Consider the following 19,349-nt stretch of genomic DNA (forward strand, 5'->3'; position numbering starts at 1 on the left):
TGCAATATTATCTTTTTTTTTTTTTTTTTTAGCACATTTAGTAACAGCTACTTGTTTTAAACTATCATTTCATTTTTGGTGACCAAATTATATTTTACCATAATTAAAGAACATATAACTTTAAAATAGCATTAAAAAACATGGTTACAACAGAACTATTTGTTACATTAAATGAAGAAAAGAAAGTCGCATACATGTATTGAAGGGCACTGAGGTTTTTTTTTTATTATTTCAGCTTATGATGAGGGTACAAAAGTTTAGGTTATGTATATTGCCCATGCCTCCCCACCCCCCTCCCGAGTCAGAGCTTCAAGCGTGTCCGTTCCCCAGACAGTGTGCATCGCACTCATTATGTAGGTATACACCCATCCCCTCCCAAGCCTATTCTTCTGACAGGTTTTCAATCCACCTTTCATGTAAATACTTTGAAAAATTTAAAAAAATGACTCTACACAGTGAGCTTGCAGAAAGTGGTGAAATTAGTGTTGATCACATGACTGCCTAACAACCATTCAGTGCTGATCATTGAACAAGTATATTTATTTGATTATTCTGGCAACCATAATAATTGAGCCCATGTATATATTCAGATATGGTTGGTCCAACTAATCAACTGCAGACTGAGAAATACTCAATAAAGGCTAACACAGATGACAACTGGAAATGTCTGAATCACTGTATCTTTTTGACACAACCTTAATTAAATCTTGGTTTTGCTATATACTGTTTGGTACTTTGGATTCAGTAGTTGGGGTAAAAAAAGTTTCTGTATTCAAACATATCTACAGAATGTCAATATAAAATACGTGGATATATACATTTAATATACCCACACAAGCACACACTCACATGTCTAAGAACCAGCACCTAACCACACATACCCTTTCTCACTAATGACCCAATAAATCATTTATTACTTTAAAACCAGCTTAGATTCTATAAGGTTGCACAAACATATGGCTGAAGAGGTCAAACATAAGCACCCACTCTCAGGCTGGATTAAATTGTTCCTCCTCATGACTTTTGACAAGTAGTAATACTGTTTGTATAACAATATATCTCAATAACTTAGAATTCAGAGTATAAAACCATAAACATTGAACCCCCTTATGGTTTAAAGAGCATTCCTTCTACTCTGTTTCCACTAACTGATAAGCAGGCACATGAAACTAGGTCACTGAACTATACAAATGATCTTTACTCTTACTCTAAACAGATGTGTGTTAGAACATTCTGAAATGATGCATCCTTTGATTTCTTCTTTTCAATTGCCCTATGCAGGTTCTGCTATTTCATCTTCATCATGGCTTTCTATTGATGTAGAATTAACATTTTCTCTGACACAGAGAAGGGCAGCATCTCAACACATCTCTTTTAGGTCACTTCCTGAAAACCCATCAGTTTCCTGGACAACTTCTAGCAGGTCTACATGCCTATCTACATTTTCATTTTTCAAGATGAGTTTCAGGATTGTTTTGTTTTAAAACAGGCTGGTTGATATCAAATCTTGTAGGCATTCTTCTCATTATAGCCGAGTCAAGGTCCTGAGGACAATTAATAGCTCTCATTAGTATGACCTGGCAGCTGTGATCAGTATCCAGTCCATCCCAGAGACTCATAAACTAAGCTTTCATCATGGCTGTAGCTTCATGCTCAGAACTCGGTTTCATGGAAAAGAGTCCATTTCATCTATAAAGATGTTGGAAGGCTGTAGCTTTATGGCAAGAGAGAAAACAGCAGCAGCCAATTTTTGAGATTCTCTATACCACTTATAGGTCAGTGTTGAAGGCTGAAGATTAATAAATCAACAGCCTGCTTCTTTGGCTTGGCAATCAATGTTTTACCACAGCCTGGAGGCCCATAGAGAAGAACACCTTTTGGAAGCTGCAGAAGCCTGGAATTCTCAAACAAATGCTTCTTGTTGATAGGTAAGATGACTGTGTCTTACAGATCTGTAATGACATTATCTAAACCTGCTATATCATTCCAAGTAACATGCATATTAAGAGGGTCTACTAGATGAGCAGCAATATTCGGTTCATATTCTGAGAGCCTCACATTTTTCACACCAGTTTGCTTTATTAGTTTTTCTGCCTGCTTCTACTTTTTGTTTTCTGGTTGGATACATTGCATCTACCATCCATTTGATAGTAAAGTATGTTACTACACAAATATTGTCAAACAGAAAATTAAACCAACAACTTCGTTCCAACTCAAGGGATGAGAAAAGGCTTCAGCATGTACCATGTTGATTGTTAACCAGGGGGCGGAGGGCAGAAACAGCGAGAAAAAAATCACTTGGCCAGGCTTGCACCTGCAGTATTATCTTGTTTCTGCTAAAGATAAGATGATTAGCTTGGTTTGAGATACTGCAATATCAACATTAAAGAAATTTAATGCTCATCAGCATAACACTCATAAGGACCACAAATATTTTAAATTAGAGGGAGAGGCACAAAAGATTGTATTACAGAAATTAAAAGATGAAAAACAAAAGCAAAGACAATTTTTTAAAGCACCAATAAGGCCTGGAAATAATGTCACTGAAGCAACTTATAAAGTAGCTTATATTCTTGGGAAAAAAAGGGAAGCCATTCAGTGATGTAGAAATTGTGAAAGAATGCACTGTTGAAGTTGTAGTATGCTTAGACCCGGTTTCAAAGTACAAACAACTGCCTCTTTCAAGAAGCAGCATAACTGATCGGCAGCATGAATTAGCCTTCAACTTAATAGAACAATTTCATGCAATACTTCAAAAGGAAAATGTACGTATATTATTCAATCACTTTGGATGAATCAACTGATACTACTAACTCAGTGCAGGTTTCATACTTTGTTCAGGTCATAACAGAAGACTTTCTTTGCTATGAAGAGTTACTCACTTTGGACATTCTTGCAAGCAGAACATGGGTAATAGATATCTTTAGCAACTTTCAAGATAAATGTCATGGAGTTGGACTGAATTTGGTAAATTTAGTGAGTGTATGTACAGATGGTGCACCTTCCATGACAGGAAAACACGAAGGGTTTATTGCACAGATAAAAAAAGTATTACCAGATCCAGATGCTCTCATTTCTTTTTCTTTTCATTGTATCTTGCATCAGCAAAATCTGTGTGCTACAGCTACTATTTCAAGTGACACTTTGCAACAAGTTAGAATTATCATTAACTATATTCATGCAAATGCAACACGGCATCATCAGTTTTGTAACATGCTGAAGTTGAACAATGAGGTATTCAGTGTGGATTTGCTATATCATTCTAAAGTGCATTGGCTATCACAGGGACAGGTATTAGCCAAAATTTTATCTCTGTGAAAACAGATAGTTAAATTTTATGAAGAACAGAATCAGCAGTGTGAATTATTGTAAGATTTCTATAGGAATACAGCATTTTTGTATGATATGTCAAATAAAAATGACTTGAATATTTCTTTCAAAACTAAGTCTATATATGATATATGGCAAAAAAAATCCAAGCATTTGAAACAAAGCTATCTTTTTACAAAGCACTTCTTCTTCAAAAGGAAATTTTGGATGAACATTTTCCTCAGTTAGCAAAGGCCATTGATGAGCAGGATGATATATGTGAATCATCTGAAGAATACGCAGCTATTATAGACCTATTAGTTGGAGAATACAATGAAAGGTTCACTGACTTTGAGAATCATGACATCACACTCAAATTAGCATTTCAGCCTCACCTAGTTGATATCAACAAGGCACCTAAAGAACTACAAATGGAATTGATTGCACTCTCAGTAGACATTTTAAAGTCATTGTTTGATGCTAAAAGAGATCCAATTGAAATATGGCAAAATGCAGTAGAATACCCAAATCTTTGGCAACATGCCCCCAAAAATGCATTCTTTCCTTTCAACCACTTACTGCTGAGAATCTACATTCTCCTCCCTAACCCAGATCAAGATGGCTTTAAGGTCACAAATGACTGATACCCATGGATCAGCTGAAACTGTGGACCTCCATGCTGCAATGAAATATTCAAATGCTGTCCAACAAAAAAGCAGATAAAACAAAGTCATTAAAAGGTTAGCTAACTTTAAAATTAACAAATAGTTTCATGTTTTTGAAATGAAATGCTTGAACTATGTCAATTTAAATGTATCTTGGGGTGAAATATTTTGGTTTCCTTCAGTATAAAGGGTAATAATATTAGCACCTACCCAACACGGATATGGTGAATCTAGAATGAGCAGCTAGAGAAGTGCATGACATATGATGGGGACCAAGTTAGTATTTATTATTGAGCATTGTGTTAACACTATTTTATCAGGAACTGACTTGCCTGTAGTGGCACAGTTAGAATGGAGAAGCACCGCTGAAACAGGGTTTGAGCACAGCCTGATAATATGTCCAGGGCTCTTCCCATTGCATCTTAAGTGAAAATTAGCAGGAGTCACTGAGAATTATGGAGAACACAATGTACTCTTCTGAGTCCCTGAAATGTTTGTGTTCGTCTCTGGGAGGAAAAAAAAAAAATCATTTAACAGCTGTTCTCTGGGATATGCAAAACCCAAGATCCATAACCAGAGGGCTCTGATTTCCAATTGCAGCTGAGGAAGCCAGCTATTAAGAAGGCCCTCACAGCTTTCTCACTCAGTGTTTTCCCCTAGAATCCTGACTCACTTGCAGCCTACATTCTTTTTCCCCTGCTACCCCAGCCTGCGCAAACCCCAGAATTACTGTTGAGGCATCAAGGATCTGATTACCAAAAAGTGACTGTGGTTTGGTCTCCTTACAGAGCTAATCCTTACATCAGTTTCTGGGTAGTCAAAGCTTTGGAGAAGATGGCCCTAGTACTGCACGTCAACTCAGTTCTGCCTACTGGTTCTAATGTGTGTGACTGGGGTGATAGGCAGGAGATACTTTCTAAGCTTCTTAGCAGTAGAACTAAGGATCGTGTTGTCACCTCCCCTCACCACCACCCTCAGCCTTCCTGTTATTCTTTATCCTTGATGGGCAAGGGTCACTTTCCTTCACACAGAAAAGAACCACAATTCACACAAGCTAGTTCTTCAAACTTTTTTGATGGAATTTGATTTGAGGTCCTGGATAGCCCCCATCCATTCTTCCTGCCTGCCATAGTTTCTTACTCTCCTCACTGGAATTGAACCTGTTATGGTTGGATAAAAGGAATAAGATCTAATGTCTGATAGGAGAGTAGTGTGACTACAGTTAATAACAATATATCTTATATTTCAAAATAGCTAGAAGAGAGGACTTAAAATGTTCCCAACACATAGAAATGATAAATACATGAAGTGATGGATATCCTAAATACCCTGACTTGATAATTACACATCCTATGCATGTAACAAAATATTATATATACCCCATAAATGTGTACAAATATTCTATATCAATAAAAGTTAACTCTAAGCTTGCTTCTTTAAAAAGAAAGGAATTTATAATAATGATGCCACAGAGAAATTTGCTCCCACTAACTTTGTTTCTTTCTCATCCCTTGAGAACCCCTTTTGCACAAACAGCCCCAAGGTTTGGCTTATGCTCTGGTTTCTCCATTCTGTCACTTTGAATTTTAGGATACTTATAGAAGAGCAATTTCAAGGCTTTCCACATTACTGACTAGGGAGAGGATTAAAACTAATATTTTCTGAGCACCCATCAAGTGCCAAGTGTGGTGCTGGTAAATTCACATGTTCTAGCAGCCCTGGGGGATTATGATTCTCATCCATCTTGGTCCTTTAAGGATCAGTTCAAACTCTACTTCTGCCACTGGGCTGATCTGTCTGAGTTGCCTGTTTGGTATCTACCATAGACCCTATGGCAGACACGGTCAGCACCTCTACCTTATAGCCCCTTAATACTCACTGCTGATTCCTAAAAACACAAATGTTAACTTCTTATAGGGAGCACTTACTATTTCCTGCCTGTGGGGTTTTTCTGGTGGGATTATGCTCAGCCTAATGATGGGATGGGAAGTTGGTGGATAAATTCTGCAGCCTCCTCACTCTTTGGTAGACTAACTCTGATTCATGTTTTATAGTATGTACCAGATTTCCTGAGTAGGATTGAGCCTCAGTTGCCCACAGCAATAACCTGCTTGATAACATACCCTTTATTGGCTTCTTTCCCTTACCTTATTTCCAGTCTCTCTTAGCAGAGCTTGCTGGAATCATCTCCCAAGTAAACTGCTTGTACTTGAATTCTTGTCTCAGGATCTGCTTATGCAAGAATCCAACTCAAGACAGACCCTTTAGATTAATTATTTTTTAATGTGATTGTTTTGCCCAACTTTGTGCACATTCTTTTGTTGAGTGGAATTCTGATTCAACAATATTTATGGAGCACTTACTATGTACAAGATACTGTGCTGGATTATATAGAGGATTAAAAATTGAATGACATAGTTCTTGGCCTCTAAGAATTGTGATATGAAAGAGGATTTCAAAATAGCAATCTAAAAATTTATTTACAGTTTCTTTGTCTTATGTTTTAATTAGTTTACTAACTGAAACAAAGGAAATGATGTTGTGGTAACACTGAAATTCAGAGATGACACATTGTTGACTATTCACTGTTAGCATTATTAGGTGATCTTGTTAATAAATAGTACCCATAATACCACAGTGCTCAAGCATCAAATGTCATTTTTACCTCATATTCTTTTTCAATTTTTGTCTATATTCATACATATTGTAGCAGACGACAAATCAGAGCATAGATACAAATTTGAGTTCTGCTTTTAAAAACTTATCACTCTACTACGTACATTGCCATTTTAAAAACAATCTTCATAATTGTTATGAATAACTTCAGAGTACTGCAATGACCCAACATATCATAAATTATGAAAGTTTTCATATTGTAGAACATTTAGATTGTTTAAAAATTTTTATTATACATAATATTTCAATGAATATCTACTGATACATTGCTTTTTTTCTTGTTGAAATTATTCCTTTTTTATAAATTCTCAGAAGCAGGCCTACTAGCCCCAAAGAGGCTAAATATTTTTGTAGCTCTTCTTGTCCCTGACAATTCTGTTCTTTATAGTACCTAGAGCAGAGAGAGCTATTTAAATCTACATGTTTGGGAAGGTGGAGAGATGGAAAAAAGAAATTAGGTGTCCCTTAAAAGTTTTCTCCTTTACCCCAATACCATGGACTAATGTAAGAGACCAGTTAGTGATCATGTTGTCAATCACCAAGAGTTAGGCCCTAAGGAGCCAAGATACAGTGGCATCTGAGCAAGACCATGGTCTGGGCCTGGGAGCAAGAGTCCCAGTGCACTTTGTGGTGAGATGTGTGAAGTGCTGCAAGTAGTGTGAGGCAAACAAATGGAAAACTGCTGGCAGGTTTTAAACTAGGGCTGCTTTTGGCTGCATGGGCCTAGAGAACTTGCTCAGGCCAGCAGGAACTCTTAGCAGCCACTGCTTGCCTAGAACTGAGCTGTGATTTGAACATGTCACTACCTGCTCCACTGGTCACTGACACACCTGGCATTATACTGATTACTGATCAGGGGGAGAAATTCTGTATTTTCCTTGCTTATTGGGCCAAATATGGGGACTGTGGTCTGCTTCAGAAAATTTCTGACATCCTCAGCTCTATGATTTTAACTTAAACAATGCACAGGGACAAATAAACAGTACAAGACAGTTTCTATGTACCTATTTGATTAATTAACCAGTTACTTCATTCATTATTAGCTAACAAACACCATAAGCATTTTCTAAAGATTTACCATGCGCTAGTCTTTGTTTAAGTTGCTGAGAGTATAAAGATCAGTAAGACTTGATACCAACCCTTGGGGGAGTGGTCTGTGACACAATACTACACTGTAACACGGGAGTCCAGAGTAAGAAGAATAGGAAGTCAAAATTCCAAATTAGTTTTGTAGTTTATACTACTCCAAGTTAAAACAAAATTAAGGATTGTAACCCAGGTCATATCATGACTAGCCCTTCTATACATATGATATTTCTCTCATTTGAAAGCATCTTTTTTTAATAGCCCTAAAACTCCCCACCACTCCTCATTCCAATTTGTAAGCTTGCTCTTCAAAACCTGACTCAAAACTTCACCCTGAAATATATTCTTGGTTATACCCTATCTGGTTCTGATTCTTCCATATTCCTACATATGGGATTTTTGTTACTACATATAGGATTCCTTGGTATTTATGGTGAGCTGAAGTGTAACATGCATACAGAAGAGGGCACATATTGTAAGTGTGAAGCTCAATTAATTTTCACAAAGTGGACATACCCATGTAACCAGTACCTAGATTAAGAAACAGATCATTCTCAGCACCCAAGCAATCCCTCTTGTGCACTGTTCCAGTTACTACTCACCTAAGTATAATCACTAACCTGACCTTTAATATCATAGATTAGTTTTGCCTGGTTTTACACTTTATATAAATGGAATCAATTGTCCATACTCTTGTTTCTCACTTCTTTCTCTCAATATTTTGTTTGAGAAATTATTCATGTTATTGTCTGTATTTATAGTTTGTTCATTTTAATAATCGTAAACCTTTTCATTAAATGAATATACCACAATAACTTTTTTCAGTTTACTATGGAGGGCCCTTTGGGTTCTTTCCAGTTTTGGGCTATTATGAATAGTGCTGCTATTAATGTTCTTATAGATATCTTTTGGAGAACAAATATGCATATTACTGTTGGGTACATACCTAGAAGAGGAATTCTTGGGCCATAGGGTAAATGTATGTTCAGTTTTAATAGATACTGCCAAACAGGTTTCCAAAGTGACTACACCAATTTACATTCCCACCAGCATTGTATGAGAATTGCAGTTGTTCCAAATCCTTACCAACATTTACTCTTATCTTTCTTTTTCATTTAATTATTATAGTGATCATTTTGTGAATACACACACATATATACAACATGCACACATATTTGTGAATATATACATATATATTTGAAAATCATACATATATATTAAAAATCACATTATATATTGGATATCTGTATCTTCAATGCAGTTGTGAGCTTCTGAAGGGCAGGGTCTGTCTTGTTGTTTTGTCCATTCTCATTCCTCAGTACAGTGCTCTGTACAAAATGATCAGTTAATAGGTTGTTGCTAACTGACAATATAACCCAGAAGGGTGAAGAATTAGGCTGGTGATGCAGAATTAAATAAATGTGGATCATCTCTCATTATTTTTATAGCTCTTTAATTTTAGAAATGTTCATAGTCCATCAATCTTAAAGACCTATTTTTTCAAAGGGCAAGACAGAATATTCCTAAAATGTTAAGTAGGGCTGTTTCTTGGTAAAGTTGAGAGGTCAGCCATATCTGTTGATATTGTTTTCATGTACCTTCCACCTTTTTTTTAAAATCGTCTCCTTTTTTCCTTTTTTCTCGTATTCTCATGTTCCTGGTGAAAGTCCTTTGATTTCACCTCTCCAATCTCAGGTCCAAACCTATTCTAAGAGTCTGGTACTATTTAGCTACATGCTTCAAAGGTTCACATAGTCTCGCACTGTTACAGAATGTTAATATTAGATATACCTTGTGTAATCACAGGCAGGCTTGGCTACTCTCTGCTTGCAAGGGCCAAAAAACAAGGATGAGGGGATGAGGTGTAGTGAAAGGAAAATGACTTTATTCCACAGCTAGCAGTGGAGAAATATACAAGGCTTGTGCCTCAAAGAAACCATCCCAAAGTCTTGGGATTAGGGTTGGGGTTTAAAAAGGGAATTTGGTATTAAGGGCATGCAGAAGTGGCAAAAAGGTTATGGTCAGTGTGACTTGTCCCCAATAACTATCTTAAATTATTGCTTCACCTGATGAATGGGCTGACATTATCTCGAAGGCTGTTTATATATCGATTAACTGCAGCCTTGATATAATCTCCTGGTGGGGGTCTGGATTGTTTTGAGACTAAGTCTCTAGAACTTCTAAACAAGCACACAATTAGATAGGGGAAATTTGTGCAAGGGAGTGCCTCATGGAAAGAAGGAGGGTAAAGGTTAATGTTTCCTCATTGAGAACATTGCAAGAAACGAGCAGGAAAATTTCAAAATGGGGCACTGAAAAACAGGGCACTGGTTATACTTGGAATTCATCTAACCTGGCGATTGTTGACCTAAGCTCCATAAGTGACCTTTAGGAGATACATAAACCTTTTGAAACTGGATGTGAAATTTTCTCAAGACAACTTATCTAACTAGTGGCAGAGTCTGGGCCAGAACCCAGATCTCATTTCTATCATAGATCATTGTTCTTTTTATAAAGTGTATTTGATATTTACTCTGGCCTGGACAAGAGCTCATGCCTTTTTATTCTCCTAGGTCAAATCCTTAGACTGTTAAAAGTTTTCCAGCTAGTTCATACGTCTGGTCCAAGTAATATTTCTGTCCATGGCTTTGTTACTGAACTGAACCAGGGTCCACTCACCCAGTGCAGTAAATGCAGACACTGATGCTGAGATTTGCAGCGGGAGAAAAGGGCATTTGTTGCGTGGCACCAAGCAAGGAGAACGGGCAGCTAACACTTAAATCCCAAACTCCCTGATGGCTTAAAAGTAAAGGTTTTTAAAGGCAGGGGTATATTTCAGGAAAGCAGAAGTTTCAGGCAAAATCATAAATTAATACATGGAGGTTACACATTGATTTGGCCCCAAAAGGTGGGATACCTTGAAGCTTATGGGTCATAGGTAGATTCAGAGATTCTTTGATTCCTGTGCATGTGATTCTCTCCAAGTCCCTCAGGAAGAAATTTAGAACAAAGAATAGCAGTCAGAGTTCAGTCCTCAGTTCCCCCTTATCTGAGATCTACTGATAACAGTAGGCATTTCCATTTGTTGGGGGTTTCTGAGAAACAACTCAAGAACATATGTTAAGATGTTATCTTTTAGTTTCTATAGGGAACCAAAGCACCTCATGACTCTTGCTTGCTTGGGAGACTATTGTTATTACTATCTTCTTGCTTACCAGGTTGCTCATTTACTTTTTAAGACTAGCTAGATGCCTGGAATTTCCCTTGAAGAGACTCAAGATTTTTTCTTTATTTACATGCTTTTGGGGACATGGCAGGACTCTAAGAGGGGTCCCTGCTGCATCTTGGCTTTTGTGGGCAGGTACTGTGGATACATCAAATGCTGCCACCCTTCTTGGCTTAGATGAATCCTTTCCCTCATCATGAAGACATAGTCATACCAAAAGACACCGCTGATAGAGATGAGGCAGAAGTCTTTTCAGTGACCCCCAAATTATGTAAAAGCTTATCATGTACTGGCCACTTTGCAAAAATGAACTTGGTATTAAACATAATGTGTATTAGAAATGTAAATATCCAAAATATGACATCTTTAACTGATAAGAGCTGAAAAGTGAAGAGTGGGTTCCAGTCAAATCATTCCTTGACTTTGTTTAATTAGCATCTTTATAACAGGGGGAATGGCCTGAAAAAGAGTAAAAATATTTTCTGTCTCTCTAAACCCCTCTCCATTCCTTTTGGGAATTAAAACCTGCATCCCTGCCTCAGGCCAGTGTTTGGGAGGGGCAGGGGAGTGTCCTTTGTTCTTTGTGTCACAGGAGATGACTCAAGGGAATTGTCCCAATGGAGGTCAAGAGATTGTCTTAGCTGAAGATGGGATGAATCAGAACCATCAAATATGGTTGAACAGCAATAGCCTGAAGCTGAAAACCTCCCCTTTAAAAAGCTCTGTATTTCTGCTCAGAGGCAGGACGTTGGTACTTTAAGATGGGAGTCTGTCAACTTCCTCATTTCCCAGCAAATTAATAAATTTCTCTTTCCTTGTCCTCAAACCATTTGTCCTTGTTCTTCTGATACAGCCTCAGGGACAAGTGTCGAGCTTTTGGTAACATCATGACACTTGTGGTGATATGATAATTAGGAATGGGATTCATGACCATGTTTGACATATCTAGTTAGTACTCACTAAGGAAAGTAATCATTTAAACACATAAAAAAAATTTTCTGATTTGAGTCTTTATTTCAAAAAGAGAGTACTTTTTAAAATTTTACCATTGATTTAATTTATGTCATAATCTCTGTTTCAAGGTTAAAACCATTGTTTATTTATATCCCTGAGTTTACCTTCTCTAAAGAGGTAAAAAAAAATTGTGAGAACAGTTTCTAAACTGGAAAAATCTCACTTTTTTACTGATTATGGCAAGATTAGGAGATTTATTGATTTTTTTCACTGAGGGACCATATTTTCCTAGCAGTAGGCAAGAAATGAAAACTGTTAGCCACATGGAACTTGGCTAGAATGTTATGGGAGCATTTTAGGAAGGATGAGTTAATCAGGGACTAGAGGGAGGGAGAAATAGAGGACATCACCATTTCCCTTCCTGAACTTTGGAACCAAGTCCACTGGCTTCCTTTTTTGTTCTTTATCCTCTCACCCTTCTCCTGGTCCTCTTGGGACATTTTTATTTTTACCTTAACTTCATCAGGGGAGTCTATCTAGTATTTCTGTTTCCTTTCCTCATCTAAAGTTTTAATATGCATGTGGAAGAGATTAGATGACATTGAAACTGAAGGGGAAACAAATATGGAAAATGTCTAGAGAGTCATGTATTGTAGATCAATTCTGAAGTAACAGTTCCCTCAAGTCTCATCTGTCATGAGTAATCAATAAAAACAAGTCTGGTTGTGCACAGTTTTATATGCCTTTCACATAACTTTCAATTTTAAATTAACAATGTAGTTCTGGTCTGCTTTCTTAATATCTTAGGAAAGTTGTAGTTCTGAAGCTAAATACAGCATCTGGTATAGTTTCTTTCTCTTTGTCTCAAGTGTTTACCCAAGTGGTCAGAGGGAAAGAGACAGAACCTGAGTCATGATTGTCCTCAATAAGTTGTTTGGGCTTGGAGGAAAACTTAGTGGCAGATAGAGAAAAGTGGCCTGAGAATAATTAACTTAAGCCACTTAAACATGAATTTTCCCGACTCATAAAAGTTAAAGGAATATCCAAATGGCAACATGTATTTTTTGTAAAGATAGTAACTTTAAATATAATACAGTATGTTCAATTTATGAACATAGCTAAATTTTTTGTATCACCAGTGATGATTCTGAAAGGGTTATTCACCCTCTATTAATCATAAAACAAATAAATAAGTAGTATGCCCCACTATTTTTTTTTTTTTTGAGACAGAGTCTCACTTTGTTGCCCAGGCTAGAGTGAGTGCCGTGGCGTCAGCCTAGCTCACAGCAACCTCAAACTCCTGGGCTCAAGCAATCCTCCTGCCTCAGCCTCCCGAGTAGCTGGGACTACAGGCATGCGCCACTATGCCCGGCTAATTTTTCTATATATATTTTTAGCTGTCCATATAATTTCTTTCTATTTTTAGTAGAGACGGGTCTCGCTCTCGCTCAGGCTGGTCTCGAACTCCTGACCTTGAGCGATCCACCCGCCTCGGCCTCCCAGAGTGCTAGGATTACAGGCGTGAGCCACCGCGCCCGGCCTATGCCCCACTATTTATTCTAGGATTATATGGGCTTATAGTTAAGAGTATAGGTTCTGGATTCAGATTTTCTGGGATCAAATGCCCACTCTGTTCTTTAACAGAAGAGAGTTAGGTATTTAGTGGAGAGGGTAATTTTCATAAATAGAGCTTTATAGAATCTTAGTGATTTGATCACTGAATATATATTTATATGTGTCTTGGTGAATTCAAATAAAATAAAATAAAATAAAAACCTGTGATTTCAGGATGTTTTTTTCTGGGTCCTTCAGCCTGTGGACTGTTAATATTTTTGAGTGTTTATTGGGCACAGATATAACCATTGCTTGATTGTGTTTAATGATACATTGTATGTAGTAATAACAATAATGGGAGAATGCTCAATATAAGATGAGGAGGCATTAGCCCCACAGAACCACAAAGAACATTTTCTCCAACAGAAGGTGATTATTACTGGAAGAAAGTGTGGGAGAAGCATGCTAAGAAGACAAAAACTGTAGCTATCATGGTTCCTTACAGATATATCCAGGTACAATGATAAGCTGGATGGAAACTTAAAGATCTAAACCAGTGGGTCACCCCCCTGGCTACACATTAGAATCACTTGAGGAGCATTAAGAATGGTCATTGCTTAAGATCTATCTCAGAGATTTTTTTACTGGGATGGGGCCTGGGTATTGGAATTTTGAAAAAGCTCTCCAGGAATTTTAAGGTGCAGTCAGGATTGAGGACCATGGATAGAAACCATCTATGTCTTCTCTGAAATGTAGAGATGTTAAAATGGTTTTTCCAAGGCTAGGAAGCTAATATGTGGTGGAGCTGGCTTCAGGCCTGGCGCTTTTTCTATTACCCCATGTTTCCTGCTTCATTAACTTGGCAAATTCTGTCTTTCTCTCTACCTTCCTCATACTCAGTCCTACATATTGACAGTATAAAGCACACAGTCTTCTGGCAGTGAAATGGTGTGTTTTGGCTCCAAGAGGTAAATTACTTCTTAGGGGTAAACACTTTTCCTCCAAGGGGAGTGTATTTTATTTATCGGACTTCATAGCACCATGGGGGTTCCACAGAGATGTTAAGCAGCAGGAATTCCATGGGGGATAAAGAAGGCTTTGTATTAAAAGGGCATGACAGCTCTTTGGAAATACAAAGGGAAAACAAGTTTGGGAGCCTCCTGCATTTTTGAAAATTTAGTTTAGAAATGAATTCTGAGGTCTTGGGTTTTTTCTGGAACATATGACTTATTTCTAAGATAAAGGTCTTTAAAAAAAGTCTACTATGCGGGACATGTAGGCCTCTCTTGAGCTTTTAAAGAGAAGTATTACAGAAATATTTGTGAGAAACTGGTAAGGTTTATATGGGAAGTTATAAAATTTTTGTTTTGCTCTTCAAAAAATTAAACAATATTTAAAACAGCAAAAGTAGAGAAAAATGTAATGAATATATGTATATCTACCTCAAGGTGTTTCAGATCATAACATTTTAATATAATATACTGAAGGAGCACAGGGAACATCACCCCAAAATATGGCTCCCTGGTATAATCAGTATCTTGGATTAAAGAGCTTTAGAGAACAACAGAGGCTGGAAGAGACTTTTCAAACCCTATCTACATAAAGAACAGAAGGACCTACCAAGGAAAACAATTGTTTTTCCTTCCCTTTCCTGTTATCTCATTACCTATTGCAGAAAAGAAGACCAAGAATGTAACCATACCTGAACAGACCCTTTCACAAGATAATGTCTGTCTCTCCAGCTCATTCAATTTAGGAAGAGAACCATTTACAAGTTAATCTATGTTCCTGGCATTCATTCTCCCTATTAATCATTTATTGCCTCTCAACAGAATTAATTATATTTTCTATCTCCTTCCTCCCCACTGAAGTAAGACTGTATAAGTATCTGGGCCCCATTGGGATATTGGGATATCTGAGATTCTCCCCCATGCATGCTAATAAATTTGTATACCACTTCCGCTATTCTGCTTTTTGTCAGTTGATTTTTCAGTGAACCTTCAGAGGGAAAGGGGAAGTTTTCCCTTGGTCTCTGTAATAGTAAAACATAATTAAATATGGTATATAAAAACTTAAATATACCAAAGTAAAATATATAGTATAATGAATATTCATGTAGCCTTTATTCAGCTTTAACAATTATCAATATTTTGCCAATCTAATTTTTTTTTTTTTTTTTTGAGACAGAGTCTCACTCTGTTGCCCAGGCTAGAGTGAGTGCCGTGGCATCAGCCTAGCTCACAGCAACCTCAAACTCCTGAGCTCAAGCGATCCTACTGCCTCAGCCTCCCGAGTAGCTGGGACTACAGGCATGCGCCACCATGCCCGGCTAATTTTTTTCTATATATATTTTTAGCTGTCCATATAATTTCTTTCTATTTTTAGTAGAGGTGGGGTCTCGCTCTTGCTCAGGCTGGTCTCGAACTCCTGAGCTCAAACGATCCGCCCACCTCGGCCTCCCAGAGTGCTAGGATTACAGGCGTGAGCCACCGCGCCCGGCCTGCCAATCTAATTTAAATCTATCCTCTTCTATTGTCTTTTTAAATTTTGCTAGAATATTTTAAAGAAAATCTTGGACATCAGGTTGTTTCAATTGTAAATATTTTGGTATGAATCACCGATGTCATTTGTTTCTTTCACCTGATCACCATGCTATTATTGTACCTAACAGAATTAGCAAAAATTTCTTAATAATATCTAATACCCAGCCCATAATCAAATTTCTCTAGTTTTCTCAAAGTTTGTTTATTTAACAGTTTGTCGGTATAATAACTTTATCATCAAAAAGTCATTTTATCAAAAAGACACCTGCACTAGAATATTTATTGTAGCACAGTTAACAATTGCAAAGATGTGGAATCAACCCAAATGCCCATCAATTCATGAGTGAATTAATAAAATGTCGTATATGTATACCATGGAGTACTACTCAACCATGAAAAGGAATTAATACTTTTTGCAACAATCTGGATGGAACTGGAGACCATTCTCCTAACCGAAATATCTAAAGAATGGAAACACAAATGCCACATGTATTCACTATTAAATTGGAACTAACCGACCAGCACTCCTGTGCACAGATGAAAGTAAAACTCAATGGAAATCAAGCAGGTGGGAGGGGGGAGTAGGGGATGGGTAAAATCATATCTAACAGGTACAATGTACACTATCTGGGAGATGGGCACATTTATAAATTTGACTCAACCAGTACAAAAGGAATCCATGCAACCAAAACATTTGCACCCCTATAATATTCTGAAATAAAAAAAATAGAAAGCTAGAAAAAAATAGGAAAAAAAAAATTTAAGCAGAACCCAACATGGAGAGAATAGTGCACCCAATGCACCTAATATCTGATCCCCCAACTTCAACAGTCGGACAGATGTAATTTTTATTTATTTATTTATTTAAAAAAATTTTTTTATTGATACATAATAGTTGTACATATTCATGGATTACATGTTACATCTTGATACAAGCACACAACAAACAATGATCAATCAAATCAGGGTAACTGGGACAAGATTCACCTAAAACATTCATCATTGCTTTATGTTGGGAGCATTTGAAAACTTCTGGCTATTCTGAAATATAATAAACTATTGTCAACTATAGTTGCCCCATTGTACCACTGAACATGAGAACTTCTTCCTTCTATTAAAGAGAATTACCCCTTCACCAACATCTCTTCATTACCCCATCCCACCACCCTTACCAATCTCTAGTAGCCACAATTCTATTCACTACTTCCTTGAGATCAATTTTTTTAGGTTCCATATTTGAGTGTGAAAAGGAAATATTTGTCTTTCTGTGCTTGGTTTATTTCACTTAAAATAATGTCCTCCAGATCTATCCATGTTTCTGCAAATGACAAAATTTCCTTCTTTTTCATGGCTAAATAATATTCCTTTGTATACATACACCACATCATTTTTATCCATTCATCCGCTGATAAACCTTTAAGCTGATTCCATAATTTAGCCATTGTGAATAATGGTGCAGTAAACACTGAAGTGCAAATATCTTCTGGTTACATTTTATGACTTTGCCTCACCCAAGTGAGGTTTGGAGGCATGCCCTTCCCCTCTACAATGCTCACCGTGTCTGTGACCCTTAGTTGTGAGTTTGGTCCCCGCAACCCCCTAATCCCTGGAGAGTATTACTACCATGTGAGCACCCTAGTGTTGACCAGTTAGTACCAATTTGACGGTGAGTATATGTGTAGACTATTCCTCTGATCTTGTGATACCTCACTGCGGATAATGGGCTCAAGCTCAATCCAGGAAAAACATAAGTGGTGCTAGATCACTGTCGTTTCTTATAATTGAGTAATATTCTATTGTAAACATATACCAGAATTTAGTAATCCACTCATGAATTGATGGGCACTTGGGTTGTTTCTAGATCCTTGCAATAGTGAATTGTGCTGCCATAAACATTCGGGTGCAGATGTCTTTATTATAGAATGTCTTTTGATCTTTTGGGTAGATGCCCAACAGTGCTATTGCTGGATCGAACAGTATTTCCACTTCCAGCTCTTTGAGGTATCTCCAGATTCTTTTCCACAGAGGTTGCATCAATCTGCAGTCCCACCAGCAGTGTAAGAGTGTTCCTGTCTTTCCACATCCTCGCCAGATTTGTTGTTTTGGGATTTTTTGATAGAGGCCAATCTCACTGGGGTTAGGTGATATCTCATTGTGGTTTTGATTTGCATTTCTCTAATCATTAGAGATGTTGAGGATTTTTTATATGTTTGCTGGCCATTATTCTGTCTTCTTTTGAAAAATTTCTGTTCATTTCCTTTGCCCATTTATTGATGGGGTTGTTTTATTTTTTCTGGTTGAATTTTTTAAGTTCTAGATAGATTCTTGTTATTAGCCCTTTATCGGATATGTAGAGAGCAAATATTTTCTCCCATTCTGTAGGCTGTCTATTCACTCTAACAATAGTTTCCTTGGCTGTCCAAAAGCTTTTTAATTTGATCAGATCCCATTTATTTATTTTTTTGCTGTAGTGATTGCTTTGGGGGTCTTCTTCAAAAATTCTTTGCCTAGGCTGATGTCTGAAAGGGTCTTCCCAACATCTTCTAGAATTCTTAAGGTTTCATGCCTTAGGTTTATGTCTTTTATCCATCTTGAATTGATTTTTGTGAAAGGTGAGAAGTGGGGATCCAGTTTCAATCTTCTCCATGTAGCTATCCATGAATTCAGTGAAGTCTCAGGATACAAAATCAATACACATAAATCAGAAGCATTCATATATGCCGATAAGAGTCAAGCCGAATCTCAAATCAAAAACACAATACCTTTTACAGTAGCCTCAAAGAAAATTAAATATCTAGGTATATATTTAATGAAAGATGTGAGAGACATATACAGGAAGAACTAGGAGACACTATAAAAAGAAATTATAGAAGATGTAAATGGAAAAATCTACCTTGCTCATGGATTGGTAGAATCAATATCATTAAAATGTCCATGCTACCTAAAGTGATCTACAGAATTAATGCAGTCCCTATCAAAGTACCATCATCATTCTTTACAGATCTAGAATAAATAGTTCTACGCTTTGTATGGAACCAGAGACCTTGCATAGCCAAAGCAATCTTAAGTAAAAAGAACAAACTAGGAGGTATCAGTCTACCAGACTTCAAGTTGTACTACAAGGCTATAGTAACTAAGACAGCATGGTATTGGCACAAGAATAGAGACATAGACCTTTGGAATAGGAATGAGAATCCAGGGATGAAATCATCCACATATGGTAATCTAATCTTTGACAAAGCAGACAAAAATATACACTGGGGAAAAGAATCTCTTTTCAATAAGTAGTGCTGGGAAAACCAGGTGTAGTTTTTAAAGGGTGAAAACATTATTGTC

The 19,349-nt window shown here is 37.1% G+C and overlaps 1 pseudogene; it reads right to left on the bottom strand.

Moving 5' to 3' along the window:
* Window positions 1-1,203: 1,203 nt before the first annotated feature.
* On the bottom strand, window positions 1,204-2,253 carry LOC138378627 (outer mitochondrial transmembrane helix translocase pseudogene; annotated as a pseudogene).
* Window positions 2,254-19,349: the final 17,096 nt, after the last annotated feature.

This window comes from Eulemur rufifrons, chromosome 30 (assembly GCF_041146395.1).
Source record: "Eulemur rufifrons isolate Redbay chromosome 30, OSU_ERuf_1, whole genome shotgun sequence".
NCBI lineage: Eukaryota > Metazoa > Chordata > Mammalia > Primates > Lemuridae > Eulemur > Eulemur rufifrons.